The 26,489-nt window shown below is 37.7% G+C and overlaps 1 protein-coding gene across 1 annotated transcript in view; it reads right to left on the bottom strand.

The window, feature by feature from the left end:
- The window catches only part of GREB1 (growth regulating estrogen receptor binding 1), a 109,177-nt gene extending 86,472 nt beyond the window's left edge, over positions 1-22,705 (bottom strand). Inside the window, exon 1 of the mRNA XM_040599065.1 lies at positions 22,606-22,705. The gene's annotated coding sequence lies outside the window, so the exon portion shown is untranslated. The remainder of the gene's footprint in view (positions 1-22,605) is intronic.
- Between the last annotated feature and the right edge of the window lie 3,784 nt (positions 22,706-26,489).

Raw genomic sequence — 26,489 nt, 5'->3', positions numbered from 1 at the left:
AGCAACTATATATGATGCTGAAATAGCATAGCAACTATATATGATGCTGTTGACTTCTGGAAGAAGAAGTAAAAATTTAAAACAGCGAGCATTTATTATAAAATTACATGATAAAGTACAATTTTTGCTCTTTTTACTTCACAATTTATCAAAAAGCAATTCTGGACTAAAGTCTGCCAGAATGATATTAAATTCTTCAACATTCTAATTCAATTTGACAGGTGTGTAATCTCTGACATTATGCTGAAAGCAATGTTAAAATTTTTATCGTATTTTGATACATTATTCTATAGAAAAGAAGCTGGAGAGGAAGAACACTGTAAATATGACATTTTGCCCTGTTTTGACATTTTGTCTTGCTCTGGTTTGAAACCATTTTTGCATGTTATACAACACACACAAAAAGTCTTCGTAGGGAAGGTAATACAGGACAATAGATCTGCACAGAAAGGAGTACAAATTACAAATAGTAATTTTTTTTAACCATAAAAATCTTAAGACAGCACAACGGCAATTACATACATGACAATCACATTCTCCCTCTCTCTCTGTCGTGCAAATTTGTTGTATAATTATAATGATTATGGTGTTTATACTTGTAATTATAATGATCAAAGAAAATGGCTATTAAGAATAATTTCTTTGTACCTGAAACTATTTTATACTCCTACAGTGAAAACTGGCCTAGAACTTCAGTGCCTTGGTTTAGAAAAGCCATCTCAGCAGTGTATTAAAGTACTTTAGTAGTATGTTCTCACATTTGATTTTTTTTGGTTTTCAATATCAAGCAAAAAAGCAAACCAGATTTCAAGAATTAAGAGGAAAGGAGCCAAGAGCAAAACAGAAAACATGGTTATGCCACTAGATAAATCCATAATCTGCTTACACTGGAGTGCACTGTGATCACTTTGGGTCCACTGTGTCAAAAAGGACATAGTAGAACTTAAAAAGGTTCGAAGAAAGATGAGAAGGAAGACTGAAAGGATTAACAAACTTCAGGACTATCTAGCTGGCTGTGATTCTTCAGAATAGAAAAGAGGTGACTTAGAAGCATATGCTAGAAGACTACAAAATCATGACCGCACATCAAGGGTGCATAAGGACAGGCAGTTCACTGTACATTTACCTATAAAAATTTGGATACTCATTTATATTCTTTTTAATGCCATTATTTCAGGTGGTTGATATTGCTTCATATTTTTCAAAAAAGCTGGGTGTTGTTCTCACACGAGTATCACTCATCGTACACTGTCTCTGTAGCAGAGAACAATCTCTCACGATCAAGCAAGATTTAAAAGAACAGAGCTCATGTGGCTAGAAGAAAGAATGGAACAGCACTCTAAACAGACAGCACGAACAGTACAAAATGGTATGTCTGAAACACCACAACTGGACATATTGTACCAACTGACATGTTAGGAACAAACTTTTATGTAACAGTAAAGTTCTTTCCTTAAAGGGCTGATTTCCACATCTGCTAGCATCCATTTATCCTGTAATTTGTATAAGAGCAAAATTCTTTGCTCAAAATGATGGCTTTTTCACATCTGCCAGCATCCATTTTCCCTGTAATTATGCATCCAGTATATTTTACACACACATATCACTTGTGCAACAGCAGTAAACTTTTCTTATAAAAGACAGTCTTTTTCCTAGACATTTGATAAAGGCTCTTTCAGAAAAAACGTCTCAGCTTTATAGCATAATTTGAAAGCACAAGGAAGATGCATTCAGAAATGTTAGCCCAAGATCAGCAGGCAGGACATTTAGACTTTCAAATCAAACTTTCAAAATTACAATTTTCTTTGATTCTGAGCAAGGTCACCTCACCTGCCCACCACAGAGCACCTTGGTCTCACTACTTTGTCCCATATCTCCAATTTTGGGAGGCTTACAATTATCCTAATCTGTTATAACACATCCTAATACATTAATGTTATAATCTCAGCTTTTTTTTTTCTAAACCTATATATGTTTCTCATTGTAAAATACAGATAATTCTACTTACTGAATATACAGTGAAAACTTTTCTTGGAAATGCCTTGGATCCCAAAGTACGGCTTATTTTGTTAACACCATTATATGACATTCAGGAAACAGCACTGCATTAGAACTTAACTTTTGAAGACCGAAGAAAAGCATATATTAAAGGTACCCAAACAGTAGGTCTATGACAGAATATGGAATTAACCATATACGAAGAATTCTAAAGAATTTATCCTATGTAGGGAAACATCTCCATAAGTTCTGAGGAATAATCTTTTTAACTGTTGCTTGTCTACAAGCTAAGACTCAGGAACATGATCTTTGGCTAAAGAAGAGTATGAGTCAAGCCTACATGGAGCCCAGGTCACTTTCAGCCAGAAATACTATTTTTCTTCATTGTCTCCTGTGCCAAAAAATGTGAAGAAGAAAAGGGAGGAATAACTGGTTCACATAATTGCAAACCGTGCCTCTACTAGAATTCTGTTATCAAAGTTCTTCCTTTACTTCTAACGCTCTGACTGGTAACTTCTTTCCGTACATTATGGACTTAGAAACAGTATATTATTATCTTTTCCCCATCACCCTCTGCATTCATTTAACTATATAGTATATGAATAGCTTCATGAATATATGAATATTATATAAAAATCTTCCCATTAAGGTGTTTATTTTTACCAAACTACAGCTTTATAAAACTTTTTCTTATTGGTGTTTCCTTTATAAGCAATTTTGAAATTTTGCTTCCTTTGAATAAATTCTGCTTATCAGCTTCTTAATTTTTTCAGACAAGCGTCCTAGTATGCTATTAAGAAGCTCTTTTCAAGCAATAGCTATATCCCAGTGATGGATAAAAATAAATCAGGTGGGTAGGTACTACCTGTACATACACGCATATCAACACACACACGGAGTCTTATGCATCCTCAGGCTGAGGCTCAGTTATCAATGCATAACATGACACTAGTTTATATAGCAGTCACCTTCATCAGCTGACATTCATTACTCTACTTGCATGACCTCACAAGAATTTGTACAAAAAGCAAAGACAAAATATGGCCTTTATGCAATAATATGACTTTTACGTTATTCCTATTAGTCACTTTTTCTCTGTATGTCACATTTCAACAGTCCTTAGTGGTAGACTGTAGAAAAGAGTTTATTGGAAAACCCACACAGATGAAGCCCCTGTCATTAGCGCTACTTAATAAGGCAGGCACTCCCGTTCACGTGAGGTTGCAGTTTCACAGCTACATCCAAACACAGAATGTCATTGCTTTGCTATGTCTACATTGCTAAATAACACCAGACCACAGGTCATTCTGTGGCATGTCCATGCTGGCTTTCTTGAACACATATAACCATGACGAGTGGTTTGAGACAGAATTCTAATCAATGCCACTGCTGCGCTGCAGTTGTCAAAGTGATGCTTTCACAACATGAAAGCTGAAGGGCTGAGAAAAAGTTTTAGTGGGAGAAAGTCTGCTGGGACAGTATGTGAGGCCCATGCACATTGGGAGTAGTCCCCGGTGCACACCATTCCCAGACCAGGCCCTCTCTGGAAGCCTATTAATCACCACAGGCCAAAACTGTACCAGGAACCATCCTAATCAGAAGTTCCAGTGCTCAGGCTCACCACAAGCTTGTTTTACCTAGCTCTGCCTTCAAGTCCACGTGCATCCTGGTCACCATTTTCCTTTCTTCCTACTTTCTCTGATTTCTTTTCTATTCTATGTCTTTTAAAAACTATTCTCTTTAAATGTTCTTCCCAAAAATTATATACACACTCCGCTTCCAACTACTTCTCCTCTCCAAGAACTGAAATATTCAGCGATGAAACAACTAATACTGACACACACTATTAGGCTTTAAAATTATCATTGTTATGAAAGATTAAGAAAATTGCATTTTGCAACTGTGTTGCAGACCCTGAGGCACTACACAGCTGCACATATACCCATGCAACCACGAGAAGAGAGATATTTTCATTACCTTTAAACTACATAGACTAAGTAAATACCTGAGCAAGTTGAGGATCTGCCTTCTTTATATTAGTAAAGCTTCTACATCAACTCCTCATTTTCTGTGGGTGGATTGTCCAAACTGTGATTTAAGCCTTGTCGTCCTTGCTCCACGGCTTTGGTTATGCACAACACCACAGAGGGTGGCCCGCTGCTCAGACCACTCAGAAGCAAATTTCTTAAGGCTATTCCTGTTCTCCTCAGAAACAGGTTCATGTTTTTCATGTGTATTCTTATTAGTTTGCATATTTCAAATGGCTTTTACTTCACCTCTGGTACTCTGTCCCATCATTATGGAGTACCAATGAGAACTGACTGTACAATGTTAGCTCTTCATCTTGCAAGGCAAGTCAGACTAGACAGGAGATACAGCATACATTAAAAGGAATAAGAAGCTGTATGACGGCAAAATGGCCTGAGACATTTCTCTCATTGAACTACATTAAGCCTGCTTTACATTTTTCCTGGCATAGTAAGAGAGTTATTTTAATTTCATTTTAACTGAAAATTATTTCAAGTGCTTAACCAGCTAAATAAAAACAAGCCCCATTTTAAAATATAGCAATTAAAGGTAAGAACCTTTCTTTTGTAGGGGAACTTACACAGGTTTGTGGCAAAATGTCATTTGAACTTAGGCTGCAACTTCTCTGAGCATGAAACCTGTATTATCCAGCAGCATTTACTTTTCAATTCTTTTCAGATTATTCAAATTCCTGTAAACTTACCCATGGTATGTAACAGGCTTCATCTCTCATTCTTTCTGATTAATTTGTGACAAAACTTAAGATCTCAGACAACACTATGTGTCTAGTTACCCACAATCAAAACTCTCTTCTGACTGTTAGATCAAAAACTTGCTAAACACCATAGAAGAATGTTTTTCAGAAATTATTGTAAAATTCACATTTGACTGTTTAATGTAATTATACCATATCATACATACTCATTTTTATATGCGACATAGTTCAGAAGTGAGATTTAAACCATTCTCTCATGATGAAAACAAGCATATGCTTAAGACAAAGAGCTATGGAGAAGTATGGGAATCCAAGAAATAATAAAAGAAACTCAATTCTTCATTTTAGATTTGTTGCATGATGATTCCAGTGGCTCCCCAACTTCTTTTTTCAGGAAAAAACAGTGAATCATAGAAGAGTTTGGGGTGGAAGGGACCTTTAAAGGTCATCTAGTCCCTCTTCCCTGCCATGAGCAGAGAAATCTTCAATGAGATAAGGTTGCTCAGAGCCTTGAACACTTCCAGGGATGGGGCATCCAACACCTCTCTGGGCAACCTGTGCCAGTGTTACACCACCTTCATTGTGAAAAATGGCTTCCTTATATCCACTCTAAATCTACCCTCTTTCAGCTTAAAACCACTACCCCTTGTCCTGTCGCAACAGGCCCTACTAAAAAAATCTGCCCCCATCTTTCTTATAAGCCCCTTTTAAGTACTGAAAGGCTGCTGTAAGGTCTCCCCAGACCCTTCTGTTCTCCAGGCTGAAGAACCACAACTCCCTCAGCCTTTCTTCATAGGAGAGATGCTCCAGCCCTCTGAACACCTTCATGGCCCTCCTCTGGACCCGCTCTAACAGGTCCATGTCTTTCCTGTGCTGAGGACTCCTGAGCTGAACACAGTACTGCAGGTGGGGTCTCACAGGAGTGGAGCAGAGGGGAAGAATCACCTCCCTTGAACTGCTGGCCATGCTGCTTCTTGTGCAGCTCAGCAGTCAGATTTCTGGGCTGTGCACGCACATTGCTGCATCATGTCCAGTTTTTCATCCACCAGTACCCCAAGCCCTTCTCTGCAGGGCTGCTCTCAATCCCTTCATTCCCAGCCTGTACTGATACTGGGGATTGCCTTGACCCAGGTGCAGGACCTTGCAGTTGGCCTTGTTGAACCTCGTAAGGTTCACATGGGCTCACTTCTTGAGTTTGTCCACGTCCTTCTGGAAAGCATCCCATCCCTCAGGTGTGTCAGCCATACCACTCACCTTGGTGTCATCTGCAAACTTGCTGAGGGTGCACTCAATCCCACCTTTGATATCACTGATGAAGATATTAAATAGTATTGGCCCCAATATGGACCCCTGAGTGACAGCACTTGTTACCAGTCTCCATCTGGACATTGAGCTGTTGACGTCTACCCTCTCGATACAGCCATCCAACCAGCTTCTCATCCACTGAACATATCAAACCCATCATTCATCAAATCCATATCTCTCCAGTTTGGAGAGAAGGATATTGTGGGGGACCATGTCAAAGGCATTAATAAGTATTTTCAGTACAATTTCTTATTTTTCATTACCTTCTACAACTTCTGTTCCCTCTTCCTACGCTTTCCAAAGCTGAAGAACCCTTGCTCATCCAGTCTTTCCTATAGAAACTCCCTCCCACCTTCAGTCTTCCTTGTCTCCACTCCAGGACTCCTCAGCCTCTACTCTAAGACCAGAACTGTACACATTATTTAATATATGGGTAGACAGCAGATTAATACAGTGGCAAAACATTGTTTTCCTTTTTTTCTTTTTTCTCCTTTTCATAATTATTAATTTTTTACTTGTCTAACTGCCACTGAGCTTTGACCTAACAACTTTAAAGCCTGTTTCTTGAGGAAGAATGGTTAATTCAGATCACACGGACATTTAGTTGCCATATATATTAGTTTTCATCTTTTTATAACACTAGACATTAGCTTTCATTTAATTACTAGGTCATTAATTCTACTCTAGAATTAGGGATGGAAATCTACAATGTCTGACTTCACTTTACAAAAGTTATAATGACTTTTAAAGCAGCTTTTGGCATTCTAATTAGGCTTCTTCTAGACTGAATAATGTAGAAAGAAGGCCAGTACTTAAAAATGGATGTTTTAAAAATCATTTTGACACACAAGTGATCTACAGCAGATATACAGAAACATCAGAGAGACAGGCCAGCCCATCTGAATTTGGAAAAGGCAATTTCTGTGCTTCTAAGAATGTCAAATTTTAACTTCTTACTTCAAATGTGAACAATTACAAATATGTATAAGTAGATGTCAGAGGAGGAATCCATTCTCCCATAGCACAGGTTCTCAATTTTTTCAGTAGTTTTTCCAGTTTGTGCAGGGACTACCTCTCCCTTCTGGGCTGACCCAAGCTATACATTTATGCCCCATATTTTTTTGGACACAGGTATTCATACAGAGATGTATTAAGTGGTATTAGAGCATGACCTAGGTGAAAAAAGTTTTTATTGCTTCTTTTTCTAAGTTGAGTTTTAGCCAGATCAGTCCCTTAAACGATTTCATTATATACCACTATATCTATACATGTGGGAATGAGTGGCCAGCAGCAGCAACTGCCTAAGTGATAATGGTCACAGTCGTTAGGATTATTATGTAGCAAACCTATTTTAAAAAATACATTTTAAAATGGCAGTGGGGAAAGAAAGATTGTTTATAAATTCATATAGCAGAAAGTTCTGCATGAGTGTCCATTAGAGATAAATAAAGAAGTAACTCCGTAAAGCCCAAAGACTGTCTGGAAACCTTTATGAGAGAATTACATTTTTCTCTGGTTTCCTTGACTTCTGTCTTCTTATCCTTACCTATAAATTATGCATTTGTGACACAACAGAATACGCCTTTGGCTGGCAAACAGCCGTGACCTACCTATTCATTAGCTACATCTAATATCTAAGCCACTGCAAAAGTATGATGCTTGTAGACATGGATAACTTCTGACAAAAATTTGAATTCATCTGTTTAGCCATAGGATCAGAATTTAACTACAGGATCAGGATCTCACTTCTGCAAACACTCCCCTTTTGTGTGGAGTTTGTCCTTCTTCACTAATTGGAAATGTTCTCTTGTGTAAAGCTAGGGATGGACATGTTTGCAAAATCAGGATGCAGCTATGACAAGAAAAGATGAGATGTAGTAAGAAAGAGGATAAAATATTACAGAAGGTGCAATACTTTGTTTTCCATGTTTTTACTGCAGATTAAACAAGCTGCAGTATTAATGTCAAGATCCATTCTCTGAAAAAGAACAACATTTACTTTGGACTCTCAGTGTAGTAATGAATATTAATAAAACCATCTAGCTTCTCTGGGGCCACTCAGGCATGCCAGTAAATCTGTACCTCTTCATCTTCTTTACCAGAAGAGGATATAGGAATAAGTAACGGTGAATCACCCAGCAGCCCAACATGCCAGTTTTCAAGTGCAATATCCATCTAAATAAATAACAATCATCCCAGTACATCTGTTACTTTGTTATTTAGTGTAGCAACATTGATATTATTATACATGTTCTTCTAGCTAAAGTTAACTCATCCATTTGTATCAAAGTTTTCTCTTTGGTCCTAAATTACAATAAAACAAAACATAGTAAAGAAACACATTCTCCTTAAACAGTTTCATTTCAGACTTTTAAAAACACATCACACTTATATTTTTAGCTATATTTAAAGATGTCACATAACTATGCACTTAACAAATCACAACTACAATTTCCTCTTTCTAAGAAAGTTTCATTGAAACAGCCACAGACTTCTTTTATTCTTAATACCTAACATTACCACCTAGCTTAAGATCTAATATTGAATTCATATAGTTTTCTTTAGACAATAATGCAGTTATGTATATTGATGTGGCCTAATATATTAGTAAAGATTTCAAGTATATTCTAATAATATACTTTTAGCAAAATGAGTGCAGCAATGAATCCTAAAGGCTGTTTTTATTAAATATTTTTAGAGTCTGATCCATAGTCAGAAATCCTACTTTGCCCTCAAACCTGCAAAGAACGATTTTTACATTGAGCCTACTTAGTTCAGAAATGACAGCAGTATTGCATAGTGACATAGGCACTATCATTGGTTCTGAATCAACAAAAAAACCCAGTGTGATTGACAGGAATCAGAGAAACAGGCCCATTTCTAGGCTGACTTCCTCTCTGTTGCTACCTATTTTAGGCTTAATGAGCTCTCACATGGCTGGGGCCCCAGATTATTACCCTGGTTCACCACTAAAACTTGCAATAACTCTTTGTAAAATTGGGGATTTAAAGAGCTCTGATCTTCAAAAAGAAATCCAAAATGACAAGGAGCAAACAATGTTTTTTGCACAGGCAACAATAGAAAATACTCATAACAAAGTTCTTTTCTCATACAATTTTCAGAATAGTTTTTTTTTTTTGTTTTTTTGGGTTTTTTTGGTTTTTTTTTTTGCATCTAGCACAAAGAGACAGCTAGAAATGGTTATTCCTTTACCAGCATGCAAAAAAGGGTGAACAGGCAATACAAGAGCTAAAATATATTAGGTACGGGCTTTGTTTGATACCGTAACTTTTATTTGTTGATGAGGTAAGCAATCCATCTTGAAAATGATGGCATATCTCTTCCAGACACCAAAGTCAATGTTTTAAGCATGAGCTACATCAAATATCAGCTCATTCTTTCACTTTAAAGATACCTCAGCACATACAACCCATGAACGAAAAAAACCCAACTTCTTTGCAAGTGTTAAAGAAAGGCAGGGAGTTATTTTTTTCCATTTTCTCAGACGAGCTCTCTGTAATATGTCAAAGCAGGCAGAAAATGAACTCTTTAAAAAGCTCTTATTACATATATATTATGAAAAAAACATTAAAATTGATTCTTGGATGTGTAATGCATAATTTATAGCCTTCACTAATATACATTTTTAAAAACTAATAGGTTGTTTTACAGGCTAGTGCAACTTTCTTGCTGAATTAATAGCACTAGCATAGGACAACTTGCTTTCTCAGCTTTCCCAATGTTTTCCTGAAAAGAGGCCCATTACATGGCAGGGGGCAAAGGACAGGCCTAGATAACACTGTTTAGACATTTCTTTGATGTCCACAGGCATCATCCTCGACAACTGACCACTAAAGACAAAAGAGCACTCAGGCTGCTGGAAATCCCAGCCATTCTTCTCACCACCTTTTGATATCCCAAGGCTTCTATACCCTGACCTCTGCACTCTGACATCCTCATTTGAAGGATGGTCAGCCATGTCAAAAATTCTTCCCAAATTTAGCCAATAAACTAAGGATTTCTTTTGCTTTTCATAACTGCTTTGTGTATGGATGTACAAGTGGGAACACTAAGAAGATATTACAAAAAGAGCAGAAGGAAAAGTGTCAACGAGAAAAAACTTCCAATTTTCTGGCTTTTAAGCCATTCTCAAACACTTACTTTCGTTCACAAACCACTCTGTCTAAAGCTTCTTGATGATACCACACTGTGCACACATATCCACAGTATTTCTACCTAGTCTGTGTCATACAGAATTCCACTTCTAACATGCAGATGTTGTTTGCTAATGTAATTTCACTCAATAAACTTGCACAATTTAAATTGTGTGCATACCATAGTTTAAGGACTGATTATTAATTTCTATATGTTCATATTATAAAAATAAATGTAATTTTAATGTTTTTCAAAATGTTTTCCTCCCTACACATGGTGTGATTGGCAACTGGATCATTTTCCCCTTGCCTTCCAGACTATTTGGAGAAAACATTTTCCACAAAACTATCAGAGATGACCATGAGTACTTTTAATCAAGCAGTTTCATTTTCCCCTTTTCTGAAGGATTAAAATTGAACAAAATAGTCAAACAGAAATAATACACATCTAGCCAAGACACTGGGAGTGTCCTAATATGATTAACAACATAAGACATTCCCTACAGATTTAAACATTTTCTGCACAAGCTCAGCCAGGCAAACACCTAGAGAAACACCCTTCTCCCCTTTATTATTATGGGAAATCCTGCTGAAAACCCACTCTAGATATGTAAATGATATCCCATATCTAGGTAATAAGTCTAACAAGAAAAACTTAGTGGTGATCAGTAAGTATGTATGAATTTGGACTTCAGCCAAAGAAATCTATATTCAGTCTCGTGCTTTGAGAACCACCTTTGTTACGCACCACTAAAACATCTTCCTGCCATGAAGTTCTGTTGCTGGGAATGAAGACAAAGTCTGATCCAAGATTTGGTGTATTTCACAGTGTACGCTCTTCTAAACTAACTTTAATTGGAAAATCTATGCCCAAGCAGTAAACTGTTTTGCACTGATTTTTTTTTTTTTTAAACTGGCATTAATAGAATTTTTTTCTACATTAACAATATTCCTTCTAATTTGTAAGTCAATGATATATCAGTGATAACGCAACAAAGAAAGCATACATGCCAACATTTTTAAGATGAAACTATTAATCATTTATAATGCAAACACTGGGATTTATAATGCTTGTTTTAAAGCCAATTCTAAATCACCTAATATTATCTACTCAGCCCAGCCAATGCTTATTTACTTTAATGTAGGTGTATATCAGAAAAGAGCAAAACTGAATTCACAAAAGGAATGGAGTGTGATTAGAATAACCAAGAATCTTGCTGTCTTTAGAAACTCTCTTTTTCTCTATATTAATTTACTTCCATAAAAAAAAAAAAAAAAGGCATATACTAACAAAAAGAAGAAAAGAGGGGGGTTTGAAGTTTTAGGGTTCAAGAAGTTCTCAGAAAAAAATGCTGATGATAGCCATACAAAGGCTGTTAGAATTGACCTTACTAGTTTTGGTGGGTTTTGAACTGAAACCCTGAGCATTTTTGCTCAGTGTTTACTTTATTTTAAAAATAAATTGCATGTCTTTAGACAGAACAGGGGACTTGACTCTGAATCATTAAGACCCCTCAGAGCAGCTCCAGCATGAATGTAAAACAGATAAAATTAAACCAGGGTAAAAAAACCTCTGCTGAACCACAGGTCTGTAGATAGTTTCATTTAACTGAATCCTGACCATGGATAACATAAAAATAGCCAAACAGGCAACATATATATGAACTTAAGTCACATCTATATAGCAACATGAAAAGCCTAAAAGATCAGTGGCGTAAATTCAATGCACATAAGGCCATCAAAAAATCTTCCAGTTCGGGCAGCATTCACTGAAAAGATTACAATCACTTTTATAGAGGCTCATTACTGCTCTGATGTTGGAAATTATTGTCCTGCCAGTTTTACCCACACTGTTGCTCCTGTAAGCAATCCCTGATCTTCTTTAGTAAAAAAAGTTGAAACTGTTAAAAAAATAATCTTCACCACCTCCATTCATTTCAAGCAGAACAGATTAGGAGCCATGAACAGGAGCAGCTCGGTTGGCTGGGTCACCTGTAATAACCTCTGACAGAAGTGCAATAATGAGGTACTAGGGGCAGTAACCTTCTCAGCCAGCTGCAGTCGGAAGATGATGTGTGAATATAGCCTTAATAAAACACTAGATTTTCATGTGCATGTCTTTTTATACATGGCCCTGAATGTAGGCAAATTCTGTGGCTGCAGTTACACTTAATTCTGGTGTAGGTAGGAGATTGAATAGATTATTCCTTTGCAGTCGTGTTATTTGTTAGGCTATTCTTCCTCTGTTGCATCAACTTCATTAGGAGTTGCCAGACTTTCATCACATAATCTAACACACACAACTGTGTAAGCAATTTCTATTTGGATATATCAAAAGATGCACCTTAAAAACAAAAATGTGTTTCATCCTGAATTTACAGAAGCACACAACACAAAAAACAAACCTGAGGGAAGCTTTCCATGCAGATTAAGACCTCATATGCAAAATTTACAGGGATCATTCAAACACGTAGTAAGATTTAGCTTGAATTCAAGATAGCCTTTTTTCTGTAGAAAGTGAACGCGCTGCCAAAGAAACCAAATTACAAGTAAAAGCAATGCCACCTAGCAGCAAAAAGACTGTGAAGCAGTATAACTAATTTAAAATGGGGATAGCACCATCCATAAAATTTTGCTTTCTTGCTGCCATCCTACACACCATTACTTCGCATCCAGACTGTCAACATGACCTTACACCCTCTGCTGCTGGAAGTATATAGCCTAGGAAGAGATGCCTGGCCTTTTTGCCAAGGGATGGAGAATCACTTGCATTCCCACTGCAGGATCATGTTCACATCATTTGATGCTTGGCCAAAGTGTCTTTGGGCTTCTGTTGGGCCTCCATGACCCTGACATAACTATTTGCGTGTGATCTTTCCCCCAGTCAGTTTAATTCAATTATTATGCAGGCTGCAGCTTTTATGAGAGAAACACTGTTGGCATGGAACTAAAAGGATGTGATATGTGAACTGGGATGTTGCATCACATTACACACAGGGTAAGAAACCTACTTAAATAGTATTAGAAAATTCTGTGGGATTAAGAAAGTCATAAATAATTGTGTCATCCATTTGCCTAGCAGGAGCAGTCTTTGAAACACATTAGCTCCAGAACAATGCTTAAATTTTGCCTTGCAGGGAAATCGTTGAATTACTGTAAAAGAGAACCCAAGAGAGGACACCATTCAGACAGCAAACATCATCAGTGAGCTGGAGCAGGAGAATGAACTGAGAAGCTAAGTCACCTGCCCTACTTCCTGCACTTTTTCATACCAACTGATACTCCCAGTTGCATCCCTCAGCTGCCTTTGGCTTTCATTCATGCATATGAAGTGCTGGCTGCATAACAGAAAGAAAAGTACTAAAATAAGCATGAGAATGTGTCAGGAAAGTTTACTGCATAAAAGAAAACAAGACACACACAAGAAAAGACATATACTAACGTCTATAGAAGACTATACAGTCACCACCTGAGATTTTACAGATGTTAATATTTTAATTCATGGGAAAACGAAAAAGGTAGACTGACCCGTTTGAGATTGCAGGGATCCTTTAAGGCACAGTAATAATGAAATGCTAAAAATGCATAGGTATAACAAAGCATTTGCATTTTCATGGATTATAAATCTGCTACCTAGCTTTTTAATAAGCGCATCTTTTTTACAAAATATTGCAGTATTAAATTCATTAGAAGACCTGCATTATAGCCGGAGAATACTATCATTTTCAATGCACTTTAACAAATCAGCCAATCTGTTGATAAAAATATGTATCTAATTCGATATATACAGTACATGGAATAAACCCCTTTCCCACATGGGAAGGCAGCCCATTAGATAGATATGGCATCCATACAGGAAAATCCATATGGATAGCAATGTTATGGCTTGATTACTCAGATGAATGGGAGCACAAAATTAATCAGATGAAGCAACATTCTAGAGCATACAAAACACACATGAATTAAGCTATAAAAATATATGGCAGGAGCATAACAGAAAAAAAAAGATCAGTGGTGGAGCCAAAGATAGGTGCACTAAAGACTAGCAGGTTCATTAACCAAAGAGCCTCATTAACACAGCTATCTGAGCTGATATGAACAAGACCAGGTTTTGCATCAGCAAACTGACTCCCTGGTTAATAATCCCAAGGAAAAGACATCTGACTGTACTTCCCTTCTCTTCTGTCACTAGCACTAGGTATATCTTCCCAGAAAACAACAATGCTGCCTGTTTTATATTTGTTCCTCCTGTTATTTTTCTGAATGGGAGCCCTTTTTCTCTTTTGTATTAAACCTCTGCATGTGACCATTAAATTGGAAGACATAGGATTGTCAGTATAAAGATTGTTGGTAGACAAGTACATGAAATTAATAGGTTGCCTTTCAAAAATCCCGACTGTGACTCTTGCAGCCCACCAAGAATTGTATCAGAATTTACTTATATATTATAGTATACAGAGGTGTTATTTTTTTACAAAAAAGAAGATTATGATTAGGTTTGATAAAAGGGGAAGGAAAGAGCAGATGAATCAAAGAAATGTAGAGCACGAGGTTGGAAACACAGTTTGTAAGACAGAGACTGTGGTGAAGTCTTGGTGCAAAGTAACCTAAGGTCTCTTACTTCTTTATTAAAGCCTCACAGACAAAGGTTTTTAGTCATAGGTAACCATGACAGGGCAGCTAAGCTGTGGTAACTTATATATCCATAACATATTTTGTCCATTTAGGATGTGAACCCTTGTTCCATGGTTCAAGCTGGGGCCATGTGAACTTCAGCAGCAATATTAGTCCTAATGTTCATCAGTGAGCTAGCATAAGCAAATGGAAGATATTCTAAAAATGGAACTTTTGATAATTTCATGCTTGGAGAAAAAATGCTGGTTGCTTTTTCTAAGTTACAATACTATGAAATTTACAGCTGACTGTTCAAAGGTGGTCAAGATACAGCAACATTATAGGACAACTTCTCTTTCATACAGAAAAAAAAAAAATTCACTGTCATTTTAAGGACAAACTTCCCAAAGGCAAGACAACAAGATGAGAGGTCAAAGAGTTATAGCAGATGGAGTTACATCAGGTTGGCAGCCAGTTGCCAGTGGCTTCCCAGGGTTCAATTTTAAAGCCAGTGTTTCTTAATGTTTTTATAAATGATCTGGACACAGGAATCAAACCAAATGTACATAAAGTTTGCCAACGATACTAAACAAGGAGGAGCCACTACGCTAGGAGGCTTGAGAGGCCTTGCAGAGAGATCTGAGTAGCCTGTAGAGCTGGGCAATGACTGATCACGTGAAATTTAACAAGACCAATTACTGGATTCTCCACCTGGGACAGGGTAATCCTGGTTATATGTATAAACCAGGAGACAAGAGGCTGGAGAGCAGCCCTGCAGAAAGAGATCTGGGAGTCTAGGTTAACAGCAAGTTGAATATGAGTCAACAGTGTGTCCTGGCAGCCAAAAGGGCCAACTGGGTCCTGGGGTGCATCAAGCACAGCATAGCTAGCTAGTTGAGGGAGGTGATTGTCCCACTCTACAGCGCACTGGTGCAGCCCCACCTCAAATGCTGTGCACAGTTTTGGGTGCTTCAATATATGGACATCAAACTATTAGTGTGCCCAGAGTAAGACGACCAAGATGGTGAAATGTCTTGAGGACAAGGAAGTGGCTTGAGGAGTGGCTGAGGTCACTCTTGCAGAGGAGAAGGCTGAGGGGTGACTCATGGTAGTCTACAGCTTCCTCAAGGGGGGCAGTGGAGGTGCTCATCTTCTCTCTCTGGTGAGCAGCAACAGGAGACAAGGAAACGGAATGAAGCTGTCAGGGGAAGTTCAGATTGGGTATTAGGAAAAGGTTCTTCACTAAGAGCATGTTCGGTCACTGGAACAGGCTCCCCAGGGAAGTGGTCATGGCACCAAGCCTGTCAGAGTACAAGGAGCATGTGGATGATGCTCTTAGTCATATGTTTTAGTTTTAGGTAGTCCTGTGAGGAGCAGGGAGTTGGACTTGATCTTTATGGGTGCCTTCAAACTTGAGATATTCTATGATTTTATGATTTTACTATATAGCTTCTTTCCTTTATCCAGATTTCCTCTAAAGAGCTTCATAAACAAGAAAGTGTAGGATATGATGGCTCTCCCACAAGTATTACATAAAAAGAAATGGACCTTCAAAGAGTCTGCTATCAATTTCTCCAGACATCACAGATAAACGCCTGGGAATCCACCAGAGTAACCTGAACCTGCCATATATGGCTGCAGAGCAACACCCAATATTTATTGATGAATTCTGAGGCCTGATACCAAAATTCAGTAAAAGTCAGAAGGATCTAACCAGTCGTTCAGGCCTCAGCTGTTCAAACCTGTCAGTAGCTGTGCATTGCCATGCTGACTTGAAGCAACAGTATACAGCATCCTCCTCAGTTGTAAGAATTGAAACAGAGGATTTACCAGTATCAAACTCCACAATATAATCCTCCTTGCCTAGGATATAAGGAGACTGACTTTACTATCCTGAAATCTGGATACTTAAAATCTATTTTTTAGTCTCCGTAAGACCTAGACAAGCACTGCTAGACGAAAATAAATTGTCAACTAATTCAAAATTCACTTTCTAAGCAATCCTTTAAATGGCAAGAGGGAACACATCCCAATACCCTCATATTATAGAACAGCCAGTAAATTCCACAATAATCCATCCACCATATTGAAACTATAGCAAGTTCTCCTTGTGGAGCTGCACTGTTTCACATTGTGGAAGCCTATTTGCCCCTGGGAAATGGGACTGAAGTATTAGTGGAAGACCAGAGTTTTCCAATGCCTCCGATTCTGCACCCAGATTTGCTTCACAGAATTTAAAGAGATTTCTCCAGGTCTTTGCAAGCTCTTCTAAATACAGAACATGCACTGTACATTACTTTTTGCTCAGCCACCCTCTCACATGACTAGGCCTGGTCAATATCTCATGGCCTCCACCATGCTGTGCCAGGCATCACACGCATGGAATTGTACTGATTCCCTAGGAAATACTCTTTCTAAATGGTCTTTCAGATGGGGACCCCACTGTGAGGCAGAGTACTACAGTACATCACCAAGATTCCTCTCATGTTCTTCCAGTATCATGTGAACTTCAAAGCAGGAGATACTACAATGCTGCACTCTAAGTGTGTAAGATGCTTGTATCATAGCTGGGGGGCTGGATATTGGGTCAAACATTTGTCTCATGCTGAGAAGACAAGACTTATCTCCTTTCTTTTAAGGCTCTCTTGCTTCAAGGCCCTTCTGAGCAGCAGAGATATACTTACCATTGATGTGAAGACTATGCTCTTCTTTACACAAAAGATGGTAAATGACAAAAAATGGGGGAACATAGCAGAACAAGGGGAAAAACACCAAAGTGTATAGCAACATATATACCTGTTGACAGAAGATATTAAACTGAATAAAATGATAGAATTTAAAACTACTCATCAAAGTCTAATATATTCTAACAAGTCTGAACTGGCTGGCATCTAGATGCATTTCCTCCCCAGATGGCAGGAATGACTGAGCCAAATTTACATCTGTATGTCTATGCATATCTCCACAGCATATTTATGCATGCATTTTGAACAATTAGGGGCCAAATAATTCACAGTTCCATCTACACAACAATGCCACTGAAATCTGGATCCCTCACTTAACTCGAGCATCCATTGCAGTCAAGTAAGTCACAAATGTTTTCTTTAAAAACAAATGTATTTACACCATATATCAACCATTTCATTACCTGTGGGGTGAAAATAATGAGAATAGCTGTCAGATTAGGATGAAACAATCTTTACAATTTTTCAGCAACTTCCAAATCATTCTTGCGTTCAGAAATATTTTCACTACTGCTATTACAAGTAGGGTCCTGAATTATTACACCATTGATATTTACAGTCTTATCTACCACACTATGTGTATGGTTTGACAACTCTGTGTGTGAGGTATTAGTTTGCTGCTTTAATCTCTACTTCATAGAGAAAGTGGGAGAGTAAGAGATTTTGAAAATGTGGTTCCAAATCAGAAAGGACTATAGTCTCCTTTTTTAATGCACTAAACTTCTTGCTGACAGAAGCAAAACTGGTGCTGTTAAACTTGTCTATACACACATTCAAGTCCTCTTACAGCTGATACACAGACCTAGTAGATGAGGACTTGGACGATGAAATCAGAAATGCAGTCATAATCATTAGAAACTAGCTTATCATTTCAAAGCATTGTATAATGACACTAGAACTTCATAGGACAGGATCAGATTTTTATTTTAAATAAATGTTTATCCTTGGAAAAGGGATAAGAAACGTTGTGGACATAAAAATTTCCCATCTCATAAGGTGAAATCTATGTAATTTCTCCCTCTTATAGAAACAGAAGACCTAGTCCCGCACTTTCCTACTAAGGAGCTCTAAAAACTAAGACAGCTAGGTCAAAATCAAGAATACGTTTTGCTAGCAACCATTTAAAACGACATAAAAAGTGTTAAAAGAATCAATAGGCTAAGTATCAGGATGAATTCTCCTACCTATAAATACATCTTTGATGGCAATTCTTTGTCAGTACTGCCTATTTTTATGACTGTGATGAGAATATACTTTCTACAAATAACCTTTCATTTTCATCTACTGCATAATTATATAAAATATGCCTCCAACATCATTAAAAATTGCTTTTAGTACATAAAGTACAGCTGTGCTGTTTAGCTAGCAAAAGGATATTTTCTTCCTATAACACTCAATCAGTATTTATATTTTAAAGCATTTTTTTCTAAGATACACAATGTCTAAACAGCTATTTTCTTTTATTGTTTCTTCAGAAATACACCACTGGCTATGTTACTTCTTAGACTTCCTTTATTCCTCAAATAAACATTCAAGCACAAAAGGCAACACATGGAAAATGGCAAATGAAGGAAAACTGAAAATCAAACCAATGTTCTTTGAAATACTTAAGTGTAATTATAAAGGAACAGCTACAAATACCCGCAAAATGAGTATGACACATTTAAATTTCCTTACTAAAGTACAGGGTCTCCTGCTACAGTCTGTGTGAGAGAAGTTTTGAAGAGTTAGTCAGATTTGCAGACTGAATCGTTAACCACAGTCTAAGTAGAAAAAAAAAGTAAAGAATTTTCAGTTCAAAGATGCAATGCTTTCCCTGTGCATGTGCATAATACACAAATGCAGTCACGTTTTTGTCTAAGTAGAGATATTTGTATGTAGATTTCGGTTGTTATTAGTTACACTAGCCTTTTATGCCTCTTCATGTAACTTTTTTTCACATGAAATAAACCCCTGGTTGTGCCTGATCTCAGCTGAGAGTAAGTAAATGCTTTATTTTGTTTAAGGGTGAAAAAAGGAGTGACAGATCACTTACCATTTGCTGTGCAGACTTTGTATTCATTAGAAGAGCCACAATCAATAAGAACCAAAACCAATTTTTCCTTAAAGATAATTATGCCCAGCACCACTAGAGTGTTTAGGAGTCTGACAGGCTTTCATTTATTAACATGAATCACCTTTGAAAGTTTACAGCTTCCTAATCCAAATTTAGCCTTACAGAATGCAAGCTGTAAAATGCTCCTGTTTTGTGATACAAAACTATACCATTTTTCTCATGGTTACTTTTACATTGTGTAAGTTGCATAAGTTTCAAATGCAGAAAAACTGCAAATTACAAACTAATTTGCTACTTTTCACATTTTATAGAGCAATCTCTTCTAGGTTTTGAGGGCAACTGTGTTTTTTTCTTTTTTTTTTTTTTAAAAAAAAAAAAGAGAAACTATGGAAGCCATTAGGTTTTTATACTGAATATGTTCTTTTAGTTTAACAAGAAAACCAGAAATTAAACCATTGTTTTAAACTTATTGCACATTAGAAAACTCTTTCCTTAACTTTGTGCATATTATGCAGAGTATTATTGAGGCGTTTTAAAATCTAAGAGATTCTGAACTATGGTATCCAAAGACAGACTCCCTTAACAAAGTATTTAAATATATACACAAATAGACAACATATTTGAGACCTAAGTTAGAAGAAAATTTCTGCAAAACTGTATAGTCACAGCACCAAGGAATATAGACATTTTTAACACAAAATAAATGAAGCATTGCTTCAAAACCATTGTGCCTAACAGATTCACAAAGCAAAGACGATCACAGCATAAGTGAAATTCCAACCCTAAATCATTCTGTCCTATGCTTGTGCTTATAAGATCTTCTGTCAGGAGCTAATCTCACGTGACAGGCCTGATCCAAAGCCATTTGAAGTCAATGGAATGTCTCTTCCTGACTTCAGGGAGCTTTGCATCCAGCTCTTATAAACTTCAACAATACAGTTCATAGAAGGTTGTTTTAAGAGAACAATAGTTAAGCATTGTCTAAGTAGGAAAGAATGTTAGCTCAAATGGAATTTACCTGCAGCAGTAGACTTGTTAGGTTTGTTTTGTTACTGTTTTTTTATGCACATAACACAGTAAAACCTTTCCAAACTGAGAACATTCCATTTCTTTAGCAGAAGCCAGAGAAAATCAAAACTGTAGTCAAATACAGACACAAAAAATAATTAGGCAATTTTGTATGTAGTAAGCTTAGATTTTCTAAATAAACAAAAGATCACTTTTAAGGCCTCAATTAATTTAAGGTTTTCTTAAACAGCTGTACATTAAGAATAAGACAGAACAAGAAGTTTCAAAAATATATCAGGCATTCCTGCAGTTAACAAAAAGATAAATTAAAAAAATAAAACTAGTTGTGTAAGCAAGGGGGTAGTATGACAGGAAAAGAAGTTATTTTGGTTTTTCTTTTTTAATAAGATTCTCTACTGACTGAAGTAAATTTCAAAGCTACAGCTGACAACTACCAGGCTTGATAAGGAGCCAAGTCAGACTGTTATTTATTGTTTGAAAATAATAACAGAACTGTAAGCCCTGAAACAGCAATTAACTTCATTGTAAAAGCTGGTGAAAGAACAGCCTCGTTGCTGTGGCTATTCTCTGTTTATAAGAAAAATGGAGCAATGATGAAGTAGACTAGTACAGAACCTGATGCTGATCCCAGGTACACCAGTACCAGTAAATTTACACTGACGAAAAGTCAAATCAAAATCAGGTCCACCAACGCCAAGTTCCCCAAGGCAACAGAGCATGGTGGTTCTAACTTCCTCACTCACACATGAAATCAAGTCACTACAGCTATTTTAGTTACTAGTGTGGAGATGAAAACACAGAAACTTCCAATTAAGCACAAATACTCCACAATGTCCACCTTGGGATACTGACTCTATGTTTCACAGTGAAAAAAAAAACATTAAATCATAAAGACTTATTCATGATACATACAAGCCACTGTTAATTTTCTTTGTAGTTAGTTCAACATGTTTAACAACAAACACTGACATTACTGGCATTATTAGTTAATAATTTTCTGAAGGGTCTATGCGATGTTAGAACAAAACCAAGGTAGCTCATATGTCAAAAAGTAAAGTAAATTAGACAAAGCACAATGAAAAAGCAAACATCAATTTCTCCAATGTATAGATACTATACTTTCTGTCTCCTTCATCTAAGCAGTATTGGCAACTGAAAGTAAACAATCACTTCATAAATATACCTAACCAAACTGCTGACTTTTTAGGCTGAGCAGGTGAATCAAACATAATTACAAATTTCATCTCATGCCAGTACAAAATTACTTTTTTTTTTTTTTTTCAATTGAAATGAAACAGTATTTCTCAGGTCTAGCATACCTTGTTTGGTATCATCAATATTTTCTTACAGTAATTGTTAAACAGACCATTTTGTTAAACTCAAAAAGACCCCAAACATTTCATTTGGGTGTTTTGACCTCTTTTCTCCTTGTTGCTATTAAATGCATTTCTGAACTGAAGCATTGCCCTAAAATGAAAAATCAGCCTTTCATGTAAGAAAGTCAAAACAATATGCAGACTCTAGTTTTATATTTTTTCTTCTGAAATGCACAAATTAATTGTTTTATTCACTCCAGAACTACATTTGGGGTAAAGAAACCATTCATATATTTTGTTAAGCCTTATTTTGCCAGATACCAGAGCACTTGCTTTTATAGTTCTACCCCATTCTCTCCTCGTTGTACACAAGCAGTTGGAACACAAACTGCTGAGTATTGCTAGCTGGTATCCTAATTCCCTCAGACCTAATCTGCTCCCTGCTTCCTCCGTTCTTGCTGCTGCTGCTACTGCTGCTAACACTTCCTTAGCCTTCAGGAGACCTGGGCTTCCCGTCACCACCACCCCCGCCACCCCCGCCGCCTCTGAGCATTCCCAGGTGCTGATAATCTTTTTTCTGTATTGCTGCTGCTGCTTCTCCTTATTTTGGCAGATGTTACAGCTTTGCACGTTGCAAGGATCTTACCTCCGAGACCCTCTTTGTTGCTCTGTCTGACCACGTTGGAAGCAGGGAGTGATGGATATTAGGGAAGCATGAGCCTCCCCTTGCTGTTTAGCAGCTGGTCTGCAAAGAAAGATAGAGATGCTGCTCTCTCCTCCTCCCCCTCCTCCCCGTCCCAGCTTCCCCCTCCCTCCTCCTTGCTCCCTCCTTCCCATCCACAAACTCCAGTTCTGTCTGCGCTTCAACACAATGCGCTACCTCTCAGCACCAGCTACCTAAGGTCAAGAATACAATCCCCCTCACCCTTCCCCCCAGCCTTTCCCTCTCCAGTCTCATGCATCCTCACCCCTGCTTCCCACTGAATATGGTATCTTCCCAACTAGACATGCCTTATTTGGCTCTAGGGTCTAAAGCACAATTTCAACAGCCCTAAGAGAAAAAAAAAGTTATAGAACAGAAGATGCACAGGGAATGCCAGGGATATGATGGGAAAGGGGAAGTCTTCTGGAGAAACTGGAAACTTTGAGGGTTTATCTATGTGTGAAAGAAATCTAGTCATAGTAGCCAAAGCCTGCCACTTGGAGATTAGTTTAAAAGATCGATACAGATTAAAGAAAAATACCCTGGATAGCTAGTTATCTCCCAAATCCAGCTTACCTATTGTTTATGCTCTTTGTTTCTCGATCCTTATTCTAAATAGCTTTTTTTTAAAGCTTCCAAACTTTTTCCTGCAAAGCCAGACTCAAATACCAGTATAATCTGATGATGCAATAGTGAATGAAAGTGAAAAAGTAACCAGTGGTATTTTCTAAGACTCTGAGCTATGAAATAATCACCTTAAATATCATGAAAAACAGAGGCACAAGTCCTCTAAGTTTTCAGCTTGAATAACAAGTGTGTTCAAGTGGTCTTTTTTCACCTTCAGCAGTTATGGTGACTAGAAGCACTTTCAGGTGACCAGAACGTGGCTTCCAGAAATCACATATAATTACAACTAGCCAGCTTGTTCTTCTTAAGGACCTAATTTTAGACACACTTATCGATAAACCAGTCTTTAAAGTGTTTATGTTTGTTACAGAGACTGTGGAGAGAGGTAGGTGATGCTGAAGACTTCTAAAAGATCTTGTCTGCTTAAGGTTAAACACTTTAGTTAAGTGGACAGGATCTCCCTCTGGAGGCCTTGAGAGGCACCTGAATCTCTCTGGTGATGTATTAAGATGTATTAGGCACTTACTTCATGAGGTCTCTTTTACTGACTGCCCAAAATTAAGCAGCAAGTTAGCTACTGCAAGGCCAAGGTCAGACACAATGAAGTTGTAGTAATTACAAGTTATTTTAAAACTTTCAATATCCTAGCCCATGTTTCTTTGTTGTTGTTGGCCTCAAAGGGCAATTAGGAGGCATGACACATCCAAGGTCAACAGAAGGTGGTCCACGGGGCAGAGAAACAACTGTTCACATTCCCTGGATCATCTCACAAATAAAAGACAAATAAGGTGGCTCTTCGAGCACAACAGCAACATCCGCCATGTAAAACAAAATCTATTGATCAATCTTTTTATAAAACTGTTGATCAATCTGAAAAGAATCAGAACATAGTCTTTATCTTCACTCAAAGCTAGGACAAGCTCAGTAACTAGTGCAAACAACACAGATTTGATCCAGCTTGAGAACGATAACCTAAATGACTGAACTGAAATTAAGGAACTAGTCTCTTTATTCTGTCATAATCGTCTCAGTCACTTTGCCCAGAAATGAAGACTTAGGAAAAAATTATAATCCAGACTTGCCAAACCATACACTCATCATGATTCAACTGAGCAGCTTCTTCCATTTTCTCCTCTGCAGCAAGACCTATATCACAGCACAGTGCTATATCCCCTCTCCCTCTTGAAGGCACAGCAAGTGCAGCTCTTGGCAAATTGTTTAAACTTAACCAAATGCATCTGATAGTTACATTCGATACTCAGAAATGTGCTACAGTGTTGTGCTGCAGCAAAAGGGCATGCTTCCTACTTTCATGCTCAAGAGACTTGCACTTCAGTGTGTCTCACCTAATGGGAAGAATTACATTAATCTCACATCTCAAAAACTCTCCCTACTTGCCCAAAATCATAGCAAAGTAAAGATTTGAATGTCTGGATAACTTTTGATAATTAGCCAGACTTTTAACAATAAGCCAGACTGCCAGCATCAAGACTTTCCTTCCCAAGTTGTGGGCTGCAATATGCTTTTTAAGAACTAGTGCCATCTTGCACTATGCACAAAAATACTTCCTACCAGCCTTCAGTATACATGCTACTTTCCAACAGCCTTCACCAACCCAAAAGGAGCAGAGTACCACTCCTAAGTAGTAGCTGGAAGTCACTCAGAACTCGTGTGTGTGAAACAAAGTTTTCAGACCAGAAACAATGTTAAAAATCATTACAGCAACTATCTCCAGATAAGTATGAGTAATCATGTCAAACTGATGCTGTTCATGTTGCAGTTGCTGAGGACTATGTCAGAGCTCATAATCTGAATTAATTTTTATTTTAACAACTGCTAAACTTTAAAAATAGAAAAGGTTTAAAAAAGGAGAGAGAATCAGATTTCTCATCTGTTTTGGTGCTGAAAGATCTCTATAAAATCAGCTAGATGCTTTTTCTAGAATACTGCAGAGATGTCACATGTCAGCACAACTCCTGAAGGTCAGAACTTCTTACTGATGTAAGAAGCAAAGGAAGCTTTAGAATGGACAGATCATTTGGAAGTAACATATCATCAGGACCAGAGTTTTTTTACCCAAATACAAAGCTGCTGAACTACGAGCTACTGCTGAACTACATGTGCTACAAGACAGGTAACCTCTAGGTTAAACCAACTTCAGTACCAGAAGAGTGGTATATATGGAGCAGGACACCAAGGACTGACTGATGGACTTTCAGCATATTTGCCAATCAACTGGAGAAGGTGTTGAACACTGCTGTGACAAAGCTTGATGCATTGTACAATGCAAATGGTGAAACGACAGAAAATTATTCAAGATATCCAAATATAGACTGTGAAATGTTGCAGGCATATCTCATAGTAGTGGGTGATTGAAAGGGCAGGTTAAATTAAGTACTAATAAATGAAAAAGAATGGATGTACAATAAAAGATCTGCCTTGTAGCCCTAGCAAGCCATAGTGGCACTCAGGGCAGGAAGAAGTCAGAGGCAAGATGCTGACAGTGTGGGTACTCTATAGAGATTTGGAGATCAGCGGAAGAGCAAAAGCAACTGGCCAGAAGAGTTACCTACCCAGAGAAGGGGCGGCAAAGAAAGAATGATATGAGGCTGCTCCAGCAGGAGGCAGCAGCGACCAGCACTGGTCAGGTGGGTCCAGCTCTGCTCAGTCTGTCCAGTGCAAGAGCACACTAGGGGTAACGGACGTGCTAGGGGCACGAAGTGCAATCCTTTCCCCTCACAGAAGACAACTCTTTCTCTTTCAGCCAGTGTTTTTGCCAGTGGTTCAGTCAACAGCAGCAGCCATAGTACCAGGCAAACCCAAAGATACTCTCTCCTTGCTACCTGCTTTTCAAAAATTAATTTGGTGGACACATGGAGTTTGGTCCATCAGTAAGCAGCTCAGATGCAGAGCATCTGCAGGACAGGAATTCTCCAACTGTTTATTACAATTGGATACCCCAAAGAGGGCAGTACTTTACAGCTCTGTTTATGAAACTCTTCCAGTCCTGAAACTGGATGTCCCTGCTGTCCATTGTCATGGACAGAATATAAACATACTTAGTACCACATAGGTATTTACTTAGGAAGCAAAGTTTACCATGTACTCTCCTGTGCCCTTTTAATAAAACACATTTCTAGAAATTTTCTTAGTAAAGTGAGATGAAGAATCTTCACATAGTTAAAACATCAATGCAATAA

The sequence above is a fragment of the Falco naumanni genome, chromosome 6, assembly GCF_017639655.2.
Source record: "Falco naumanni isolate bFalNau1 chromosome 6, bFalNau1.pat, whole genome shotgun sequence".
Lineage (NCBI taxonomy): Eukaryota > Metazoa > Chordata > Aves > Falconiformes > Falconidae > Falco > Falco naumanni.
This window is presented reverse-complemented; position numbering and strand designations above follow the sequence as displayed.